Genomic DNA, 20,879 nt, shown 5'->3' with positions numbered 1-20,879 from the left:
GAAGGAAAGGACCCTGATGGGTCATATGGTATGGATCGAAAAATCGGCTAAGTCCCAAAATGGGGATGTCAGAACTACACTCATGTGTTACCACACCAAGCAAGGCAAACTTATATGAAGGAAAGGACCCTGATGGGTCATATGGTATTTTACGAAAAATCGGCTAAGTCCCAAAATGGGGATGTCAGAACTACACTCAAATGTTACCACACCAAGCAAGGCAAACTTATATGAAGGAAAGGACCCTGATGGGTCATATGGTATTTTACGAAAAATCGGCTAAGTCCCAAAATGGGGATGTCAGAACTACACTCAAATGTTACCACACCAAGCAAGGCAAACTTATATGAAGGAAAGGACCCTGATGGGTCATATGGTATTTTACGAAAAATCGGCTAAGTCCCAAAATGGGGATGTCAGAACTACACTCAAATGTTACCACACCAAGCAAGGCAAACTTATATGAAGGAAAGGACCCTGATGGGTCATATGGTATGGATCGAAAAATCGGCTAAGTCCCAAAATGGGGATGTCAGAACTACACTCAAATGTTACCACACCAAGCAAGGCAAACTTATATGAAGGCAAGGACCCTGATGGGTCATATGGTATTTTACGAAAAATCGGCTAAGTCCCAAAATGGGGATGTCAGAACTACACTCAAATGTTACCACACCAAGCAAGGCAAACTTATATGAAGCAAAGGACCCTGATGGGTCATATGGTATTGATTGAAAAATCGGCTAAGTCCCAAAATGGGGATGTCAGAACTACACTCAAATGTTACCACACCAAGCAAGGCAAACTTATATGAAGCAAAGGACCCATATGGGTCATATGGTATTTTACGAAAAATCGGCTAAGTCCCAAAATGGGGATGTCAGAACTACACTCAAATGTTACCACACCAAGCAAGGCAAACTTATATGAAGCAAAGGACCCTGATGGGTCATATGGTATTTTACGAAAAATCGGCTAAGTCCCAAAATGGGGATGTCAGAACTACACTCAAATGTTACCACACCAAGCAAGGCAAACTTATATGAAGGCAAGGACCCTGATGGGTCATATGGTATTTTACGAAAAATCGGCTAAGTCCCAAAATGGGGATGTCAGAACTACACTAAAAAGTTACCACACCAAGCAAGGCAAACTTATATGAAGCAAAGGACCCATATGGGTCATATGGTATTTTACGAAAAATCGGCTAAGTCCCAAAATGATGATGTCAGAACTACACTCAAATGTTACCATACCAAGCAAGGCAAACTTATATGAAGCAAAGGACCCTGATGGGTCATATGGTATTTTACGAAAAATCGGCTAAGTCCCAAAATGGGGATGTCAGAACTACACTAAAAAGTTACCACACCAAGCAAGGCAAAGTACCTAGGTGAACCCTAGGAAGAAACACGGACCAAGTCAGATGGCCTAAGTCAATAGAACAAGTGACCTAGGCAAAGTTGTATGGCGCTGAGGACCCTGAAAAATCTGGTTAGTGTAGTTTAGACAGGGTAGGTTTTTGGGTCGGCCGAACTCCCTTATTTTGGGTTTTGGCCTCATCAAGAAGCTACACCTAGGCAAACTGCCTAGGGTGAAAGTGCGAAGACCAATCGAATAGTAAGACAAGTTTTGACCGATCGCCCTAGGCAAGCTTGTATGAAGAAAGGGACCCTAAGGGTCATATGGAAATACATGAAAAATCGGCTAAGTCCCAAAATTTAGATGTCAGAACTACACTAAAAAGTTACCACATCAAGCAAGGCAAACTACCTAGGTGAACCCTAGCAAGAAACACGGACCAAGTCAGATGGCCTAAGTCAAGAGTGCAAGTGACCTAGGCAAAGTTGTATGACGGTGAGGACCCTGAAAAATCTGGTTAGTGTAGTTTAGACAGGGGAGGTTTTTGGGTCGGCTGAACCTCCTTATTTTGGGTTTTGACCTCCTCAAGAAGCTACACCTAGGCAAACTGCCTAGGGTGAAAGTGCGAAGACCAATCGAATAGTAAGACAAGTTTTGACCGATCGCCCTAGGCAAGCTTGTATGAAGAAAGGGACCCTATGGGTCATATGGAAATACATGAAAAATCGGCTAAGTCCCAAAATTGGGATGTCTGAACTACACTAAAAAGTTACCACATCAAGCAAGGCAAAGTACCTAGGTGAACCCTAGCAAGAAACACGGACCAAGTCAGATGGCCTAAGTCAAGAGAACAAGTGACCTAGGCAAAGTTGTATGACGGTGAGGGCCCTGAAAAATCTGGTTAGTGTAGTTTAGACAGGGGAGGTTTTTGGGTCGGCTGAACCTCCTTATTTTGGGTTTTGACCTCCTCAAGAAGCTACACCTAGGCAAACTGCCTAGGGTGAAAGTGCGAAGACCAATCGAATAGTAAGACAAGTTTTGACCGATCGCCCTAGGCAAGCTTGTATGAAGAAAGGGACCCTATGGGTCATATGGAAATACATGAAAAATCGGCTAAGTCCCAAAATTGGGATGTCTGAACTACACTAAAAAGTTACCACAGCAAGCAAGGCAAAGTACCTAGGTGAACCCTAGGAAGAAACACGGACCAAGTCAGATGGCCTAAGTCAAGAGTACAAGTGACCTAGGCAAAGTTGTATGGCGCTGAGGACCCTGAAAAATCGGGTTAGTGTAGTTCAGACAGGGGAGGTTTCTGGGTCGGCTGAACCTCCTTATTTCGGGTTTTGGCCTCCTCAAGAAGACAGACCTAGGCAAACTGCCTAGGGTGAAAGTGCGAAGACCAATCGAATAGTAAGACAAGTTTTGACCGATCGCCCTAGGCAAGCTTGTATGAAGAAAGGGACCCTATGGGTCATATGGAAATACATGAAAAATCGGCTAAGTCCCAAAATTGGGATGTCTGAACTACACTAAAAAGTTACCACATCAAGCAAGGCAAAGTACCTAGGTGAACCCTAGGAAGAAACACGGACCAAGTCAGATGGCCTAAGTCAAGAGTACAAGTGACCTAGGCAAAGTTGTATGGCGCTGAGGACCCTGAAAAATCGGGTTAGTGTAGTTCAGACAGGGGAGGTTTCTGGGTCGGCTGAACCTCCTTATTTCGGGTTTTGGCCTCCTCAAGAAGACAGACCTAGGCAAAGTGCCTAGGGTGAAAGTGCGAAGACCAATCGAATAGTAAGACAAGTTTTGACCGATCGCCCTAGGCAAGCTTGTATGAAGAAAGGGACCCTATGGGTCATATGGAAATATACGAAAAATCGGCTAAGTCCCGAAATTGGGATGTCTGAACTACACTAAAAAGTTACCACATCAAGCAAGGCAAAGTACCTAGGTGAACCCTAGGAAGAAACACGGACCAAGTCAGATGGCCTAAGTCAAGAGTACAAGTGACCTAGGCAAAGTTGTATGGCGCTAAGGACCATGAAAAATCGGGTTAGTGTAGTTAAGACAGGGGAGGTTTCAGGGTCGGCTGGACCTCCTTATTTCGGGTTTTGGCCTCCTCAAGAAGACAGACCTAGGCGAACTGCCTAGGGTGAAAGTGCGAAGACCAATCGAATAGTAAGACAAGTTTTGACCGATCGCCCTAGGCAAGCTTGTATGAAGAAAGGGACCCTATGGGTCATATGGAAATATACGAAAAATCGGCTAAGTCCCAAAATTGGGATGTCAGAACTACACTATAAAGTTACCACATTAGCAAGGCAGACTTGTATGAAGAACGGGACCCTGGTGAAAGTAGCAAATATCCCAAACCGAACATGAATATTATACACACAAGAGTACGAACATAAAGGAACACGGACCAAGCGTACCGAGAGAATCGGTACTATAGAACCCTCGTGGTTCTACACAAAGACTTTATGTTAGGGGTTCAAGCCCCATAGTACTCAAACGGTGACAGTAGCAAATATCCCAAAACGAACGTGAATCTTATTCACAAAAGTACGAACATAAAGGAACACGGACCAAGCGTACCGAGAGAATCGGTACTATAGAGCCCTCGTGGTTCTACACAAAGACTTTATGTTCGGGGTTCACACCCCAAATCGAACGTGGAATTTACTTTCTGATGGTCATGCGGTCGTCCAAAGGGGTCTAGTATCCTGGGATGACAAGCATCACGGGCACAGCTCGTATCAAAACAGTCGAAGAGGCCCGCGAAAGCTTGCTTTCCATGGCTATGCGATGCACAAATTGAGTTTACTCACCGTAGTATAAAACGAACGAACCGAACCTATCCGAGTAGGGATAATGGGCGCAGTAACATACTTCTGTGACCCAGCGAGAGTTGAACGAGGTGACATGAACTGTCAGTGGCTTATATCAGATGGGATACATACATGAGATTGCTTTCAAATCTACACTCGAAAACCTAACCAAGTAAAAGCGAACGTGGGGAGGATTCGAAACTGGTAACGAAATCTTAAGCTGGAAAGAGTCATCACTATGGATACATATTATGCGAAACCAATCAAGTGCTCAGTACTGATCCAAAACCTAAGAGCACTAGTGAACACCTTATTCTCACCCTAGTTCACATCCAAGTGATCGACCACGTGTGTGAAGCAAAGACCAATCGAATTCCTCAATGAACCGAACACTATGAACAAATGGCCAAAAACGTTATAACTATCCAAACATCCTACTATCTAGCGAAAGTCATCACGATGGAACCATACCATGATCTTTAACCTATAGCGCTCACCATATTCCTACCCAGAGTGCAAGTGAACAGATTGCCCACCCGTACCCAGTTCACAACCACGTGATCGACTAACATACCGAGGTTACCACAAGTCAAAGTTATACGTTTACAAGCGCAAGACCAATCGAAAACCCCGAAAGCAATCTCGACCCAAAATGTATTATCCGTGAGTGTAGTCGAGTCTCGTACTCGTCATCTGTAATCGTCGGATAGAATATCCAGTACACGGTTGTCTTTCCAAATGAAATCTACATACAGAACTCGCTCTTGGCAAATGGGTGGCAATGGCGCAATCAGGAGCGAGTTCCCGTCCGGGTGCCAAGTGATTGGCAAATGTCTGGGGGAAAGCAACCATATGTTGATTTGTCTGTTAGTGTACTGGGTGTTTGAGGTATGTAGTATCCACGCTTGGTTGGGTGTGTCAGAGGACCATGGATGCGTTCACAACCCCAATTGGGGTACATCGGGAATGATTTTGTGGAACCGATGTGCCCGGCACACACTAAGTTTTGTTGCAAGTTAATAGTGTGCCATGTCCGGGGGGGTTGTGATTAAACTCTGGTGAATTGCGTACTGTGGTGATTGGGGTATGAAAGCCCCGCAGTTGCAATGATCGGACGCGCCTAGCGTGTCCTTTAGTTGATGGTAGGGAAATGAAGGCCCTTGTCAGCTCACCTAAGTATTCATGGAAGTTTGGCATAAGGTCGCTGTGGTAGGGGTATGAAGGCCCCGTCAGCGCATGCACAATCGGGCGCACGAGCGCTTAGCGGAGTCGAATGCCGCTCAAGTGCCTGTCCGGTGCATCGGGTGTGTGTGATACGAGGGCAATGAGGTTCGCACGGGGGCTCGCCTCCCGTGTGCTACCGGACTTGACAACATATAGAACGTGGTGTTTGCTCCTCCGGGTGCAATGGGACAATGAACATTCGAACGCAAAGTCGGAATTCTGGTTGATCCTACCAGTAATATACGCTCGTCTCAAAGGTTAAGCCATGCATGTCTAAGTACAAACAGATTTAATGTGAAACCGCATAAGGCTCAGTATAACAGCTATAATTTACGAGATCATCAACCTAGTTACTTGGATAACTGTGGAAAATCTAGAGCTAATACATGCAACATGCCAGGACCCTCGCGGGAACTGGTGCACTTATTAGTCAAACCAATCGCGGGTTCTCCGTGTCATTGAGTTGAAGTCTGGATAATGATGCTGATCGTATGGTCTCGCACCGACGACAGATCTCGCAAATATCTGCCCTATCAACTATGGATGGTAGTATAGAGGACTACCATGGTTGCAACGGGTAACGGGGAATCAGGGTTCGATTCCGGAGAGGGAGCCTGAGAAATGGCTACCACATCCAAGGAAGGCAGCAGGCGCGTAAATTACCCAATCCCGGGACGGGGAGGTAGTGACGAGAAATAACAATATGAAACTCTTTAATGATGTTTCATAATTGGAATGAGTAGAGCATAAATCCTTCTACGAGGATCAAGTGGAGGGCAAGTCTGGTGCCAGCAGCCGCGGTAATTCCAGCTCCACTAGCGTATATTAAAATTGTTGCGGTTAAAACGTTCGAAGTTGATACTTGTCCAACACAGTCCGGCTCCGCCGACCCGGTCAACCCGTGGTCGGTGGGCCAAGTCGGAATCTGGTTGCGACTCAATGGTGTGGTAGGGCACCAAGTCTGTGTCATGGTGTGCCCTTCAACGGGTGCAAGTGTAACATAGAGCTCGACCGCTCACGTTTACCTTGAACAAATTAGAGTGCTTAAAGCAGGGTGCCCAAACGCCCTAGAATAATCTTGCATGGAATAATGGAATACGACCTTGGTCTAATCTTTCATTGGTTTGTACTCAGACCGGAGGTAATGATTAACAGAAGTAGTTGGGGACACTAGTATTACGGCGCGAGAGGTGAAATTCGTAGACCGTCGTAAGACTAACTAAAGCGAAGGCATTTGTCAAGGATGCTTTCTTTAATCAAGAACGAAAGTTAGAGGATCGAAGGCGATTAGATACCGCCCTAGTTCTAACCGTAAACGATGCCAACTAGCAATTGGGAGACGCTACAACCAGGTGCTCTCAGTAGCTTCCGGGAAACCAAAGTCAGGTTCCGGGGGAAGTATGGTTGCAAAGTTGAAACTTAAAGGAATTGACGGAAGGGCACCACAATGAAATGGAGCTTGCGGTTCAATTTGACTCAACACGGGAAAACTTACCAGGTCCGAACTTATGGAGGTGAGACAGATTAATAGCTCTTTCTCAAATTTAAGGGTAGTGGTGCATGGCCGTTCTTAGTTCGTGGATTGATTTGTCTGGTTAATTCCGATAACGAACGTGACTCACATATGCTAACTAGAACGCAGTCAGCGTTAATGCGTCGATGCCGATTGGAACGGGTTAGGACCTTTCGGTGGAGTATGACCTGACACCTTCGCTGTTCGTGTGCGCAAGTGCACTTACGGTACGCTGCTTAGCAGGACAATTTGTGTTTAGCAAAATGAGATCGAGCGATAACAGGTCCGTGATGCCCTTAGATGTTCTGGGCTACACGCGTGCTACAATGTGGGTAGCAGCGTGTCTCCTATTCCGAGAGGAACGGGAAATCACTCAAATACTCACTTAGTAGGGATTATGGATTGCAATGGTCCATATGAACTCGGAACTTCTAGTAAGTGCTGGTCATCAGCCAGCGTTGAATACGTCCCTGCCCTTTGTACACACCGCCCGTCGCTACTACCGATGGATTATTTAGTGAGGTCTTTGGAGATGATCGTTCGCTGGATCCTCGTGAACCGCGTCTGCTTTATCGAAGTTGACCGAACTTGATGATTTAGAGGAAGTAAAAGTCGTAACAAGGTTTCCGTAGGTGAACCTGCGGAAGGATCATTAGTGGCCAAGTGATCCTTCCAGAAGTCCGAACCTGCGGGTTGAGACTTCGGCACAAGTTGCCATATGATAATTGACGAAACACTATAGAAGTCCGAACCTGCGGGTTGAGACTCAGGCACAAGTTGCCATATGAAAGTTGACGAAACACTAACAAGTCCGAACCTGCGGGTTGAGACTTAGGCACACGTTGCCTTATACATGACTTCGAACAAATACACAAGTCCGAACCTGCGGGTTGAGACTTAGGCACAAGTTGCCTTATACATGACTTCGAACAAATACACAAGTCCGAACCTGCGGGTTGAGACTTAGGCACAAGTTGCCATATGAAAGTTGACGAAACACTAACAAGTCCGAACCTGCGGGTTGAGACTTAGGCACACGTTGCCTTATACATGACTTCGAACAAATACACAAGTCCGAACCTGCGGGTTGAGACTTAGGCACAAGTTGCCTTATACATACATTGGCCAAATAAACAGAAGTCCGAACCTGCGGGTTGAGACTTAGGCACAAGTTGCCATATTATATTCGATCAAACACTAAGTAGTCCGAACCTGCGGGTTGAGACTCAAGACCGTAACAAGATGTCACTATACAAGTCCGAACCTAAGGGTTGAGACTTAATGCGATCTAGATACCAAGTTGACATCCAATACCTGTTGAGCAAAACCAAAGATTCCCTGTTCTCGAATGATTACACTATATAACAGGGAATCATGAAGAAATCAAGCAAGCGTGAAACAAAGTCATCACTTGGGCATGCTCGATAGCCAACCACATGACCTTAACCTAAGAGAGCATGCAAACCACATGATACCTATAAACGATTAACCCGCCCTAGTTCAATCGTTCACCAAGTGATGACTTCAGTATGGCTAAGAGAAAAACTTTTAAATGGGAAAAACTCTAAGTCCGAACCTCCGGGTTGAGACTTCCGCGTCGGAGGTGGGCGCACCTCCTATCCGAAAGATGATGAATCAGGGGTGTTCGGTCAGCAATGGTCGGATGCCCCGTCGTAGTCCAACTATGACAATCAAAGTCAAGACCTCCGGGTTGAGACTTCCGCGTCCGGAGGTACGCGTACCGCCTACCCGAAAGATGGTGTGCTTCTGGGGTATTCGATGAGTCGGATACCCCGTCGTAGTCCAACTATGACAATCAAAGTCAAGACCTCCGGGTTGAGACTTCCGCGTCCGGAGGTACGCGTACCGCCTACCCGAAAGATGGTGAATCAGGGGTGTTCGATCAGCAATGGTCGGATGCCCCGTCGTAGTCCAACTATGACAATCAAAGTCAAGACCTCCGGGTTGAGACTTTCTAAGAGTACAAGCATAAAGGAACACGGACCAAGCCGTACCGAGAGAATCGGTACTAGAGCCCTTGTGGTTCTACATTGAGAGAGCCCTCGTGGTTCTCATTAGGGGCTTTATGCAAGAAGTACTCAATACTGTGGTGTGAAGTATAAAGTATAGAGTCCTCCACTGGTCCACGCTGCTCCGGCGGTCCTGGGTAAGATAGTTCATTCTAGCTTGCCCTATGTGGAAGAGGACTCAATACCCTACCTGTTGAGCTTGAAACAAAGTCATCACTTGGGCATGCTCATATTGCCATACACAATTACATTATATTCGAATGAGCATGCAAGCGACCCTATATAGACCGAACCAAAACGATAGATACCGCCGTAGTTCACCCCCACCAAGTGATGACTTCAGTATGGCTAGTGTGTGAAGTATAAAGTATAGTCCTAGTCTTGGTCTTGTGTGATTTTTGGCCATTTTGGTATTATTTTTCCACTTTGTCGCTTAATAACTCAGTTTTGCTCAACACTTAGCGCTTCGGTTGTTTGGGATTATAGTTAGCGCTCGGTTCGACCTTTCCAACACTGATCTTAGCTTGTCGATCCGTTCCATACAGCCTGAGTTATTCGCGATACCGTGTTTCAACCCATTTCTCAAGTCTCGTTTTGGTCCAACTTTGAACCAGCCATATCACCCTGATGGGTACCTCCGATCTTCTCGCTCTATATTGGCCAAAGTTAGGTCTTGTGGTAACGTACTTATGATTGTTCTACGCCGTGTTCGTAGCTCTTATCGTTCGCCCGCTATTTTCGATCATAAGGTGAATTTTCGCCTCTAAACCACCATTTTTCACCTTTGCCCTCTAATATGACCGACTTGCTCAACACCTAGCGCTTCGCTTGGTAGGACACATAGCTAGCGCTCGTCAAGACCTTTCCAACGCATATCCAAGCTTTCCGATCCGAGCCATACAGCCTGAGCTATAGGCGATACCGTTTTTCCCATTTTCTTGGTCACACGCACTTTAGGGTACCCCTTTTTGCCTTTGACCCTTAATACCTCCTCCGGGTCACTAGTAGGCGCTCAGCTTGGTAGGAAACATAGCTAGAGCAGGCCTTCACCTTTCCAAAACTGCCGAAAGTGTACCGATCCGACATCTAGAACCAAAGTTATGGTCATTCCCATCATGCTCTACTTTCATGGTCAACCTCCACCAAGCACACCTAGGTTGGACCAACTTTCACCAACTCATCTCGAACCCCAAATTTGCTTCGACCTACTAGGTTTCCCTAGTAAAGTGGTCAAAACATCCATTACAACACGACTGGTCTTTCTGGTGGTCGACCTAGGCGACTTTGTTCGACGACCACCACCCCATGGAACTAAAAGACGTCCCTTGATACGGACCACCGATACATTTTCCGGCCTGTCTAAACTACACTCATCGAAATTTTTTTGGGTCCCCACCGTCATACAAGTTTGCCTAGGTCAAGTTTTTCTTCCGGATCGGCCGCGGACCTCACTTTTCATTATCTAGGGAGGCCATAGGGCCCCAAAAGGGGTTTTTTAAAATTTTCGACACTTTCGACTTTGGTCGGATTTTTTCCGATTTTGGTCCGACCTAGGGACTTGGTGGTCCAAGGAGCCTCGGGACCAAACTTTTTTCTCAGGGGTCCCTACCTCCATACAACTTTGCCTAGGTCAATTTTTTGTTCCAAATCGACCGCGGATTTCACTTTTCAATATCTGGGGCTCGTGTAGAGTCCGAATATGAGGTTTTCTCATTTTTCGACATTTTCGACTTTTTTCGACTTTTTTCGGGTTTTTCGACCTAGGGGTCCGCCGAACAAATTTTGGGTCAAAAATTTTTATTGAACTAGTCGAAAGTACGCAAAAAGATAAGACTTTTTGCCGAAGACACCATGCCCCGGAACCGACTCCTTCCCCTTCAAAATTGGGGACAAACGTGATTTTTGAAACTTTTCCTTAGGGAGCCCAAGACTTAGAAAATTTTCAAATTCTCGATTTTTCGACTGCGAGCTAGCGCTTTGCGGTCTTCGGCAATGTTGTAGATCTCGACGAGATAAGACTTTTTGGTCAAGGGACATTTTGCCCTCCGACCCCTCCTTCCCCCCGCAAATCACCACCCAAAGTGCAATTTTTGCATTTTCACCTCTTTGCACGCACTGTTCGGCCCAAATGGCCACTTTCTATGGGTCTGAGCGCTTTGCGGTCTTCGGCAAACTTTTAGAGCGTACCAAGCCCTAATTATAATTGTTCTACACCACCTTCGTACCTCTTCATCCCTGGCCGCTATTCGCGTACCAAGGTAATTTTTGTTCATTTTGTCAACATTTTTCATCTTTGACTGCTTATATCGGCCTTGCCATGAACCGATAGCGCTTCGCTGTGTTCTAACGTAAGTTAGTACTACTCAATACCTTTCCAAATCATGTCTTAGATTGTCATTTGCTTGCTTACAGCCGGAGCTATGAGCGATACCGTAAAAAGTACCGAAACTTGGAAAAATCCTTTGATCGCCCATATCCCCCCTTTGGGGGCCAGATATCGAAAAAAGTTCTGATTCAAAAAGTTGCGCATTAACGTGTTCTAGTTATGCCTAGAACATTTCACTTCGCTAGCTGGCCTGCAACTTAGCCGTAATTGGGATTTTAGGGTGTTCTTGGAGGGCCCATTTCCTGCGACTTGGTATCTTTTGGGCCCAATGTTTCTCTAATATCTCCACGAGTTTTCCAGATAGCCTTTTCAAACTTTCAGGGTGCCTAGAACACCTCAAGACCTTTCCAACGCTATGCCGTTTGCCTCGCTCGGACATCTACAGCCAAAGTTATTCGAGGTACACGGTACCTTACCCTGTTTTCTCAGTACTTGGTCGAAAATTTCGATCAGCCATATGACCGACTTGGACAACCCTGAGCGGGTTGGCCCCATATAACTAAACTTTCGTCTCGTGGAGGCAAACTTATAAATATTCCACGTCAACTCGCTATCTCGTACCGCCTTGACGGTATACTTGGTCCAAGGGCCATTTCCAGCGACTTGGTCGCAATTTCGCTCTAAGTTTCGCTAATACCTTCGTCCGTGGACATGGTGATTTTTTGTTCGTATTTTTCCTTGATAGTCCCACTCAAGACTATTCCATACCAGAGCCAAGCGTCCCGCTAAGTGCCATACAGCCTGAGCAGTAATTCATGAAAGGTACCTCTACCAGTTTTTGCCATACTTGGGTACAAACTTTGGATCGCCCATATCTCCACTTTGGAGGCCAGCTAGCACCTTGGCCTCATATACTTTTTTGTTGGTCATACCATGCACCAAATATAATTGTTCTACGCCAACTTGCTATCTCTTCTCCAACTTGCCGTTATTCTTGGTCCAAGTCCCATTTCATTCGTTTTTGGACCCATTTTGCTATATGTTTCACTAATAGCTTCGGCCATGGACAAGCTGATTTTCTATTTGTATTTTTCCTTGATAGTCCCACTCAAGACCATTCCAAAACACACCGCAGCTTGTCGCTCGGTGGCAAACTGACCGAGTTATAATTCATGAAAGGTACCTCAACTTGGTACACCACGTGGTCGGCCCAAACCATAAACCGACCAAACGACCGACTTGGAGCACCCTGACCGGGTTGGCCCCATATAATGAAAGTTGCGTCTCTACACGCCCAACTTATGAATATTCTACGCCAAGTCGCTATCTCTTACCGGTAAGCCGGTATTCACCTTCCAAGGGGGATTTTGGTCAAGTGCCATTTCCTGCGACTTGGTCCCCGAATACGACCATCATCACCTAATATCTCCGTGGTCTTTCAACTCAGCCTCATGAAACTTTCAGGGTAGATAGGTCTCCCCGAGACCTTTCCAACGGTGAGCCGTTTGCCTCGCTCGGCCATCTACAGCCGAAGTTATTAATGGTACTTGGTACCTTACCCTGTTTTTTCCATACTTGTTCGTACTTGGGTACAAACTTTGGATCGCCCATATCTCCACTTTGGAGGCCAGCTAGCACCTTGGCCCCATATACTTTTTTGTTGGTCATGCCATGCACCAAATATAATTGTTCTACGCCAACTTGCTATCTCTTCTCCAACTTGCCGTTATTCTTGGTCCAATTCCCATTTCATTCGTTTTTGGACCCATTTTGCTATATGTTTCACTAATAGCTTCGGCCATGGACAAGCTGATTTTCGATTGGTATTTTTCCTTGATAGTCCCACTCAAGACCATTCCAAAACACACCGCAGCTTGTCGCTCGGTGGCAAACTGACCAAGTTATAATTCATGAAAGGTACCTCAACTTGGCACACCACGTGGTCGGCCCAAACCATAAACCAACCAAACGACCGACTTGGAGCACCCTGACCGGGTTGGCCCCATATAATAAAAGTTGCGTCTCTACACGCCCAACTTATGAATATTCTACGCCAAGTCGCTATCTCTTACCGGTAAGCCGGTATTCACCTTCCAAGGGTGATTTTGGTCAAGCGCCATTTCCTGCGACTTGGTCCCCGAATTGGACCATCATCACCTAATATCTCCGTGGTCTTTCAACTCAGCCTCATGAAACTTTCAGGGTAGATAGGTCTCCCCAAGACCTTTCCAACGGTGAGCCGTTTGCCTCGCTCGGCCATCTACAGCCGAAGTTATTAATGGTACTTGGTACCTTACCCTGTTTTTTCCATACTTGTTCGTACTTGGGTACAAACTTTGGATCGCCCATATCTCCACTTTGGAGGCCAGCCAGCACCTTGGCCCCATATACTTTTTTGTTGGTGATACCATGCACCAAATATAATTGTTCTACGCAAGCTTGCTATCTCTTCTCCAACTTGCGGTTATTTTTGACTCAAGTCCCATTTCCATAGTTTTTGGTACCAATTTGCTCTATGTTTCGCTAATAGCTTCGCCCAAGGACTTTGTGATTTTTTGTTCGCATTTTTCCTAAATAGTCCCACTCAAGACTATTCCAAATCACACCTTAGCTTGTCGCTCAGTGCCATACAGCCAGAGTTTTAATTCATGAAAGGTACATCACCTTGGTACACCACGTGGTCGGTCCAAACCATCAACCAACCATATGACCGACTTCGAGTCGAGCTAGCGGCTAGGCCCCGTATAATGAAATGCGTGTCTTGATGCGGGCTACTGACGGTCTGAACAATTTAGCTCGCTAGCTCGTCTCTAAACTTGTGTTTTGGTCGAATATTGGGTGTTCATGTACCACTTCGGGTAACATGGACTTTGGTGCAACTTTACCACTTGTGCACTTAATTACTTCCCGGTCATTCAAGTCTTTGCCTTCATACTTTCAGGGTAGTTAGGTCTCGTCGAGACCTTTCCATACATATGCCAAACTCATCGATCGGACATCTATAGCCCGAGTTATTCGCGGTACACCGTACCTTACCCTGTTTTTTCCTCAATTGGGTACAAACCTTGGAACACCCATATCGCCCCTTTAGAGACTAGCTGGCACGTTGGCCTCATATAATGATAAGTGCACCTCAACTAGGGCTACTGACGGTCAGAACATTTCAACTTGCTAGCTCGGGCCCACACTCGTGTTTTTCTCGAATATATGGTTCAAGTGTGCCACTTTGGGCACTTTTGGACATTTTGTCCCCACACAACTTTCTTGCCTTGGTAGATAGGGTCTTGTGTTCTTGAGCAAAAAGATGCACCAAGACATGGTCTAACTTTCGTTCTTTTACCGCAAAGCGCTATCTCAAACACCCGAGGAGATAGAAAGTGATTATGTTCGGTATATCGGTCTTCCATGGCCTACTATGGTAAGCCCCTGCAGGTATGCAACCGAAGGTGCTTGGTACATGTATTTGGTGCAATATCGGTGCAAAGTAGGTGTTTCCTTGATCGGGCTATAACTTTCTTGGTTGATGTTGGATTGCTTTGCGGTCTTCGGGGGATAGTTAGGGAACATGTTGGCCAACATTTCCTTATTCCTCAGCCTGGCCGTACCTCTTACCGTCTAGGCGGTATACATGCTCTAAGTTGGAACTTGTGTTCCTTTGGGTAACTTCTCTGACTTTGACGCTTAATAACTTTCGTTCATATGCAGTCTAAGCTCTGCAACTCTCAGGAAAGCTAGTACTACTCATTTCCTTTCCATATCAGTCTTTGGCTTGTCGATCCGATGTCTACAGCCTTAGTTATTCACGTTGCCTGTGAAGGTAGGTTTTTGCCCAATTTCCAGTTCATGTGGTAACATTCCCGGACTTTGCCGGCTTTCTCTCCATGTGGTAACTTGCTTGCTCATGTGGTAACTTGATAGTGTATTTCCGACAGACCCAATCTCGGACTTAGCCAATTTTTCTCTTCATGTCATATGGATCCTTCACTAGGCCATCTTGCTTGCTTGTGTGGTAACTTGGAAGTGTATTTCTGACAGACCCAATCTCGGACTTAGCCGATTTTTCTCTTCATATTATATGGATCCATCACTAGGCCATCTTGCTTGCTTGTGTGGTAACTTGGAAGTGTATTTCTGACAGACCCAATCTCGGACTTAGCCGATTTTTCTCTTCATATTATATGGATCCTTCAATAGGCCATCTTGCTTGCTTGTGTGGTAACTTGGAAGTGTATTTCTGACAGACCCAATCTGGGACTTAGCCGATTTTTCTCTTCATATGATATGGATCCATTACTAGGCCATCTTGCTTGCTTGTGTGGTAACTTGATAGTGTATTTCCGACCGACCCAATCTCGGACTTAGCCGATTTTTCTCTTCATATAATATGGATCCATCACTAGGCCATCTTGCTTGCTTGTGTGGTAACTTGATAGTGTATTTCTGACAGACCCAATCTTGGACTTAGCCGATTTTTCTCTTCATATTATATGGATCCATCACTAGGCCATCTTGCTTGCTTGTGTGGTAACTTGATAGTGTATTTCTGACAGACCCAATCTGGGACTTAGCCGATTTTTCTCTTCATATCATATGGATCCATCAAAAGGCCATCTTGCTTGCTTGTGTGGTAACTTGGAAGTGTATTTCTGACAGACCCAATCTGGGACTTAGCCGATTTTTCTCTTCATATGATATGGATCCATTACTAGGCCATCTTGCTTGCTTGTGTGGTAACTTGATAGTGTATTTCCGACCGACCCAATCTCGGACTTAGCCGATTTTTCTCTTCATATAATATGGATCCATCACTAGGCCATCTTGCTTGCTTGTGTGGTAACTTGATAGTGTATTTCTGACAGACCCAATCTTGGACTTAGCCGATTTTTCTCTTCATATTATATGGATCCATCATTAGGCCATCTTGCTTGCTTGTGTGGTAACTTGAAAGTGTATTTCCGACAGACCCAATCTCGGACTTAGCCGATTTTTCTCTTCATATTATATGGATCCTGGACTTAGCCGATTATTAGGTTATTATATATGGATCCTGGACTTAGCCGATTTTTCTCTTCATATCATATGGATCCTGGACTTAGCCGATTATTAGGTTAATATATATGGATCCGGGACTTAGCCGATTTTTCTCTTCATGTAATATGGATCCTGGACTTAGCCGATTTTTCTCTTCATATAATATGGATCCTGGACTTAGCCGATTATTAGGTTAATATATATGGATCCTGGACTTAGCCGATTTTTCTCTTCATATAATATGGATCCTGGACTTAGCCGATTTTTCTCTTCATGTAATATGGATCCGGGACTTAGCCGATTTTCTCTTCATATAATATGGATCCTGGACTTAGCCAATTTTTCTCTTCATGTGGTAACGTATGCCAATCGCTCACAAGTCATGGGATAAGGGTACTTGTGTTCTTCCATCTTCTAAGTCCCGCACGGGGACATCGTGATCGCCCCAAGTCCGGAATAGCGCCAAGTCAAGAACCACGGAGGCCGTGGAGGACCTGTTAGTGGCGGCCTCACTGACAGCACTAATCCGGACTTAGAAAATATATCTTTCTAATCGAACACCACACACGCAACACCACCATACCACCATCTCCTTGCAAGTACCTAAGTACCCGCAACTCCATGGTGAAGGCAATGTCACTCCATCACCAACCTCTTTGCACTGCAAGCACTTGCGTACCCACAACACTCCGAAGAAGGCAACGGCGCGCGATGCTCGACTCCACACACCACACCACACCACACCACCGATGGCCAGCCAGCCAGCCAGCCCAGCTAAGGGCTAACCCACCAACCAACCACCAATGGCCTAGGCCAGCCGGATCCCACCTTCAAGTCCAAGCACAGCCAAGTGCAAGTACCGCCAAGTGTTCACCAACCGCCCAACACACCACACCACCGATGGCCAGCCAGCCAGCCAGCCCAGCTAAGGGCTAACCAACCAACCAACCACCAATGGCCCAGGCCAGCCGGATCCCACCTTCAAGTCCAAGCACAGCCAAGTGCAAGTACCGCCAAGTGTTCACCAACCAACCATCACACCAGGTCAGCCGGCCAGTACCCACCTTCAAGTGCCATTACCCTCGGGTGCAAGCCCAATCAAGTGTTAACCAACCAACCCGGCCAAGGCAGCCAACAGGCCGGCACCCTACAGCACCGACCCGCCATCACCACCTCAACCGTTGACCATGCAAGTGGCCTCGGACAACAGGTGACACCCGAAGTACATCCGAAGAACGTATATCAAGTGTTTGCTCACCAAGTCCTCAACCAACCCCAAGTACCCGGAGGTACCCAGAGTGTTGGATCCGCCAACCCGTCCCGGCACTCCAAGTCCTTGCGAACCCAAAGTGTTTGCCCGGTGGGGCCATTGTATCACAACGCTTGCGACCATGCAAGTGGCCTCGAACAAGGTGACAGGGGTATCTTCACCAAGTTCTCAACCAACCCCAAGTACCCGGAGGTACCCAGAGTGTTGGGTCCGCCAACCACTACCAGCACTCTAAGTCCTCGCGAACCCAAAGTATTTGCCCGGTAGGGCCATTAGACCACAACGCTTGCTAACCATGCAAGTGGTCTCGGACAACAGGTGACACCCGAAGTACATCCGGAGAGTGTACAACAAGTGTTTGTTCACCAAGTCCTCAACCAACCCCAAGTACCCGGAGGTACCCAGAGTGTTGGGTCCGCCAACCACTACCAGCACTCTAAGTCCTCGCGAACCCAAAGTGTTTGCCCGGTAGGGCCATTAGACCACAACGCTTGCTAACCATGCAAGTGGTCTCGGACAACAGGCGATACCCGAAGTACATCCGAAGAGTGTATATCAAGTGTTTGTTCACCAAGTCCTCAACCAACCCCAAGTACCCGGAGGTACCCAGAGTGTTGGATCCGCAAACCCGTCCCGGCACTCCAAGTCCTTGCGAACCCAAAGTGTTTGCCCGGTAGGGCCATTGTATCACAACGCTTGCTACCATGCAAGTGGCCTCGGACAACAGGTGACACCCGAAGTACATCCGGAGAGTGTACAACAAGTGTTTGTTCACCAAGTCCTCAACCAACCCCAAGTACCCGGAGGTACCCAGAGTGTTGGATCCGCCAACCCGTCCCGGCACTCCAAGTCCTTGCGAACCCAAAGTGTTTGCCCGGTAGGGCCATTAGACCACAACGCTTGCTAACCATGCAAGTGGTCTCGGACAACAGGCGATACCCGAAGTACATCCGGAGAGTGTATATCAAGTGTTTGTTCACCAAGTCCTCAACCAACCCCAAGTACCCGGAGGTACCCAGAGTGTTGGATCCGCCAACCCGTCCCGGCACTCTAAGTCCTTGCGAACCCAAAGTGTTTGCCCGGTTGGGCCATTAGATCACAACGCTTGCTAACCATGCAAGTGGTCTGGAGTATAGGTGATACTGACATACCACCGAGATGGTACATCTAGTATTGGGTCACCAAAACCAAACCAACCCCAAGTATCAACCCGGCATACTCAGAGTGATGGATCCGCCAACCCGTCCCGGCACTCCAAGTCCTTGACGAACCGAAAGTGTTTGCCCGGTAAGGCCATTAGATCACAACGCTTGCTACCCCACGGCGAGCTAAACATGCAAGTGGTCTTAGGCAACAGGTGACACCCGAAATTCATCCGAAGATGGAATATCAAGTGTTTAATCACCAAGCCAGCATCCAAACACCAAGTACCCCGGGAGGACCCGATGCGTTGCGACCATCTCCAAGTTCTTGACGAACCCGCAGTGAAAGGCGGTAAGGCCTCTGGGCCGCAACGCTCGCATGTGTTAACCCGCAAACACCACTGACCGGTCGGTCCACCGCAAGGGTGGGTCCAACTAGTCCACACACGGTATGCCGCATGTGCCCCCCGGGGGGAGCACACCGCACACAACCACCAAGCATGGGTCGCCTGAAAGGATCGAAATGTACATCTCTCTTCAATGCGTAGCGCCCAGCCTGCAAACCCGTCGTTTTCGGGTGGTCTTAGGAGTCGAAACTATTCTTGGAAGATCGGCAAGCACAACGCCTTTTCCCACTTCAGGTACTTCGGCGAGCGCACTCGCGATAGGCTCAGTTTGAGGGTTTCCAATAAATGGAAAGAGTCTATAGAAGACTCAATCCGGTCTCGTGATGTTATTAGCCATCTAGCTAACGACTCCTATACATATACTACCAGCCTGGTTCGGTTACGACCTTAGAGGCGTTCAGGCATAATCCGACGGACGTAGCGTCATACCAAAGTCCGCTCGGACTAGTATTGAGCCATTGGTCCGTACCTGTGGTTCCTCTCGTACTGCACAGGAATTCCATTGAGATAGTACTTGCACACCAGTAGGGTAAAACTAACCTGTCTCACGACGGTCTAAACCCAGCTCACGTTCCCTTGAAAGGGTGAACAATCCTACGCTTTGTGAATTTTGCTTCGCAATGATAGGAAGAGCCGACATCGAAGGATCAAAAAGCCACGTCGCTATGAACGCTTGGCGGCCACAAGCCAGTTATCCCTGTGTTCTGTTGAGATGGATCTGTTGAGATGGAAGTTGCGTCAATTCCATCCCGAAGCCTTCCAGATCGCGCTCCAGGCTTCCGGGTTTGCCGAAGCGGCTGTATCACCGGCGACTCTCACCGCTGGACTTACTAGAGCCTGCGATGAGGTGATGCAGAGGGCACCGCCAGCGCAGTTTTTGGTGAGACCGGAAATGTACTGGTGGACGCAGGAAATCGGCCTTCTCAGGGAGCAGTGCAAGTCATCTGAGGATGCGATTTTGACTGCCGGAACTGGTGCACAACGAGAGTTGGCCAGAGAACGGCACAGGAGTTGTAAGAAGGAACTCGCCCGCGCCATCAAGGCAAGCAAGGACCGTAGCTTTGATGAGATGATTGCGGAAGCTGAGGACAATGTCTTTGGCACTGCCTATAAGGTGGTAACGTCACGCCTTAAGGGTAGCCGCGCCCCCCCGGAGCGAGATCCTGCGATTCTACAGCACGTCGTGTCGGAACTCTTCCCGGATCATGGCACTTTTGAGTGGCCTGCACCGGATCGGGTCGATTGGGGGCAGACAACGCAGGAGCCAGTGAGGGAGGTATCGGATGAGGAGCTCTTGGCGATCGCGGCGCGGATGGTGCCCACTAAGGCCCCGGGACCCGATGGCATCATCAATGCGGCACTGAGGGTCGCTGTTCGCGAGCACACGGAGACGTTCCGCCGCGTGTTCCAGGAGTGCTTTGATCAATGCACCTTTCCCGCTGACTGGAAGCGACAACGACTTGCTTTGCTACCCAAGTTCGGAAGACCTCAGGGCGATCCGTCATCCTTTCGGCCTCTTGGGATGCTCGACGGATCAGGCAAGATCTTGGAGCGGCTGATCTTGGATCGCCTAAACGAACACCTGGAAGACCCAGATCACCCTCGCCTGTCGCCGTCTCAGTATGGATTCAGAAAGGGCAGGTCTACAATTCAGGCGATTGAACGTGTTAAGGAGGCCGGCCAGCGTGCGATGGCCCACCGAATGACGGATCGGAGGGCTAACAAGTGTCTGATGGTGGTGTCATT

Source organism: Anopheles coustani (genome assembly GCF_943734705.1).
Source record: "Anopheles coustani chromosome X unlocalized genomic scaffold, idAnoCousDA_361_x.2 X_unloc_45, whole genome shotgun sequence".
Classification (NCBI taxonomy): Eukaryota; Metazoa; Arthropoda; class Insecta; order Diptera; family Culicidae; genus Anopheles; species Anopheles coustani.
This window is presented reverse-complemented; position numbering follows the sequence as displayed.